This window comes from Nicotiana attenuata, unplaced genomic scaffold (genome assembly GCF_001879085.1).
Source record: "Nicotiana attenuata strain UT unplaced genomic scaffold, NIATTr2, whole genome shotgun sequence".
Taxonomy (NCBI): Eukaryota; Viridiplantae; Streptophyta; class Magnoliopsida; order Solanales; family Solanaceae; genus Nicotiana; species Nicotiana attenuata.
In genome coordinates, this window is record NW_017672902.1 from 47,052 (window position 1) to 51,482 (window position 4,431).

Here is a 4,431-nt window from a genome sequence, read left to right on the forward strand (position 1 = left end):
ATACTATAATATTACATGCAACCACTGTGGCAAGAAAGGACATATCAAAAGGTTTTGCCGCTAGTTGAATCAAGACACTAGAAAAGGAAAGAAAGCTGAAAATAACGAGAACAATGTTGCTGCTATTGTTCGAGATGACCTTCTTTTTGCTTATGATGAACATGTCATCAATTTGGTATCCCATGAGACTAGTTGGATAGTAGATTCTGGAGCTACCTCACATGTCACACCAAGAAAAGATTTTTTCTCATCTTATACTGCTGTTGATTTTGGAGTGTTAAAGATAGGCAATGCCAGTGAAGTTAAGGTGTTTGGTGTTGGCACAGTTTGTTTGAAAACTAATAATGGTTCAGCATTAGTTCTTCAAGATGTCAAGCATGCTCCAGACTTTCCTTTCACATTGATCTCCGTAGGAAGATTAGACGATGGAGGTTACCATAATGCCCTCTTTAATGGCCAATGGAAGCTCACTAAGGGCTCATTAGTAGTGGCTCGCGGAGTCAAGTCTGGTTATTTATATGCGACACAGGGCTCTATTCTTAATGACTCAATAAATATGGTGGAAGGTGATACTTTATCAGAATTGTGGCACAGAAGATTGAGTCATATGAGCGATAGGGGGATTACGTGTTTGGCTAAGAAAAGTTTGCTTTCTGGATTGAAACAAGCAAAGCTGAAAAGGTGTATCCATTGTTTAGCTGGCAAACAGAAAAGGGTTTCCTTTCATAGTCATCCTCCCTCAAGAAAGCCCGATTTATTGGAGCTAGTACACTCTGATTTGTGTGGTCCTTTTAAAGTAAAGTCAAAAGGTGGTACACTTTACTTTGTGACCTTCATTGATGATCATTCTCGTAAGCTCTGGGTGTATCCTTTGAAATCTAAAGATCAAGCACTTGGCGTGTTCAAGGAATTTCAGGCCTTAGCTGAGAGACAGACGGGGAAAAAATTAAAATGTATTCGCACTGACAATGGTGGTGAATATTGTGGTCCCTTTGATAACTATTGCAAGGAACAAGGAATTCGTCATCAGAAAACTCCGCCCAAGACGCCTCAATTGAACGGTTTGGTAGAGAGGATGAAAAGAACTCTAGTTGAGAGAGTTAGATGCTTACTTTCAGAGGCTAAACTTCCAAATACATTTTGGGCGGAAGCACTTAACACTGTTGCCTATGTTATCAATTTGTCTCCTGCTGTTGCTTTGGATGGTGATGTCCCAGACAGAGTTTGGTTTACCAAAGATGTTTCTTATGATCACCTGAGAGTTTTTGGGTGTAAAGCTTGTGTGCGTATTCCTAAAGATGAGAGATCGAAACTGGATGTCAAAACTAAGCAGTGCATCTTTATCGGTTATGGTCAAGATGAGTTTGGGTATCGTTTTTATGATCCAGTTGACAATAAACTTATTAGAAGTCGTGATGCAATATTCTTTGAAGACCAAACTATTGAAGATATCGACAAAGCTGAGAAGATAGATTCTCGGAGTAATGAGAGCTTAGTTGATATTGATCCAGTTTCAATTGCTAAGGCACCTATTGCACAAGAAGGAACTCAAGACAATGATGGAGATAGTGATCAAGATCAAAATGATCATCATGGTATAGATGTTATGGATGCTCCAGTTGATGAAGTTGTGGTTGATCAGCAACCAATTCCTGCACAGGTAACTACTTCGAATGCTCCTGAAACCTCTCTTAGAAGATCTACAAGGGAGAAGCAAGAATCCATGCGTTATACTCACAAAGATCAGTGGATCGAAGCGATGGAAAATGAGATGAAGTCACTCCATGAGAATGGCACATATGAGTTAGTAAAATTGCCGAAAGGTAAGAGAGCTTTATCTAACAAATGGATATTCAGAATAAAGCAAGATAACCATACCTCTACGCCTAGATACAAGGCGAGGATAGTTGTTAAAGGTTTTGGCCAGAAGAAGGGAGTTGACTTTGATGAAATTTTCTCCCCTGTTGTGAAGATGTCTTCTATTCGTGTGGCTTAGCCGCAAGTCTAGATTTAGAGGTTGAGCAGATGGATGTCAAGACTGCTTTTCTTCATGGTGATTTAGATTAGGAGATTTATATGGAGCAACCTGAGGGTTTTGTAACTAAGGGAAAAGAAAATTATGTCTGCAAATTGAAAAGGAGCCTGTATGGATTGAAACAAGCTCCAAGGCAATGGTATTTGAAGTTTGAATCTGTCATAGAAGAACAAGGGTACAAGAAAACTTCTTCAGACCACTGTGTATTCTTCCAGAAGTTCTCTGATGATGATTTTATTATTTTATTGCTTTATGTGGATGACATGCTTATTGTTGGCAAGAATAAATCCAGAATCGCAGTCCTTAAGAAGCAGTTGAGCAAATCGTTTGCGATGAAGGACTTGGGGACAACAAAGAAAATCTTGGGCATTCAAATCCACCGACATAGAGACAGAAAGGAGTTATTTCTATCCCAAAAGCAATACATTGAGAAAGTACTCAAGAGGTTTAATATGACAGATGCAAAAGTGGTTAGTACACCTCTTGCTAAACACTTCAAATTGAGTATTAGTCAGAGTCCATCTACTGATGAAGAGAAAAAGGAGATGTCTCGTATTCCTTACTCTTCTGTCGTTGGTAGCTTGATGTATGTTATGGTTTGCACTAGACCAGATATTGCACATGGCGATGGTACTGTTAGTAGATTCCTTTCAAATCCTGGAAAAGAACATTGGTGTGCACTAAAATGGATATTAAGGTATTTGAAAGGTACTGCAGATTTGAAGCTGTGCTTTGGCAATGGCAAGCCTGAACTTGTTTGTTACACAGACTCTGATTTAGGAGGCAATCTTGATAATTCAAGATCGACTTCCGGTTATTTGATCACTTTTGCAGGGGGAGCTGTTTCTTGGCAATCTAGACTACAGAAGTGCATAGCTCTATCCACCACAGAAGCCGAATATATTGCTGTCACAGAAGGTGCCAAAGAACTATTATGGATGAAGGAGTTTATTAATGATCTTGGCTTTGAGCAGCCAAGGTACATCTTATTTTGTGGTAATCAGAGTGCTATCTGTCTCACCAAGCACTCCACTTTTCATTCTAAGACCAAACATATAAATAGAAAGTATCATTGGATAAGAATGGCCGTGGAAAAGAAATTATTTGAGGTTGAGATACACACTGATGAAAATCCTTCGGATATGCTGACAAAGGCGGTGGCTGCTGATAAACATAAATTTTGCAAAAAATTGGCTGGCATGAAGCCTGTCAATAGTTCCTCTACTTGAAGACACATTTGGCCCCTTGGCTGGAGGGGGAGTTTGTTGGGCTCATGCCCATGTTGTCCAGCCAAAGGCCCAATGGCCTAATCCTATTCTCTTTTGGTTTCCATTCCTATTCGAAATTGGATTCGGTGTTTATTCCTATTTTGAGTGGGTTTTGGCTTTAAGAGAAGGGATTTTTTCCTAACTATACCACATATGAAACCTTATTACCCTAAATGTGCATAGTTCGTTAATTACCCGCCTAGTCCACACTTTTACTACAATTTATATACCATTCGACTATTAGGCATTAAAAGGGCAGAATATTCCCTAAAAACGCGCTAAAATTAAGGAGAGAATCTTGGTGTTAATTGATTCTACATTAAATTCAATTTTTAAAAAGGGAAAGGAGATTTCTCATCTGCGTATTTTTCTCCAGATCAGATTTGATTGGTAGGCAAAGCCATTGGAATTTTTTTCGTAATTCCAAAAAAAAAAGACTAAAAGCTTCAACAAACTGAAATCAAATCTGTTCTTCATCTTTTTTTTCTCAATACACAAATCAAAAAAATAATAAAATATAGAACAATACCTCAGCAACAACACTCAATCGTGTCTAAAATCCCAATCATGCTACAATTGAATGGGAAAAATCTGATTATAAAAAATGGGTCTCATCTCTGTATTTTTTGAGAAGAAGAAGGAATGGAGAAGAGGAAGTCTGATTTTATGTTAATATCTACAAAATTCCTACATTTATCTACAAATAAACTACAAATTAGTTTTAGTATTGTATAAAGCTGTATTGTTTTTAAGGGTATCTACAAAATTACTACATTTATACTACAATTAAACTACGATCTATGTTAAAAAAAATGTTGACTACAAAATTTTCTATTCATCTACAAAATTTCTACAAAAAAAACTACAAATAAACTACAAATCAGTTTTAGTATTGTATAAAGTTGTATTGTTTTTAAGGGTATCTACAAAATTACTACATTTATACTACAATTAAACTACGATCTATGTTGGAAAAAAATGTTGACTACAAAATTTTCTCTTGACCTACAAAATTTCTTCAAAAAAACTACAAATAAACTATAAATCAGTTTAAGTATTGTATAAAGATGTATTTTTTTAAGGGTATCTACAAAATTACTACATTTATACTACAATTAAACTACGATC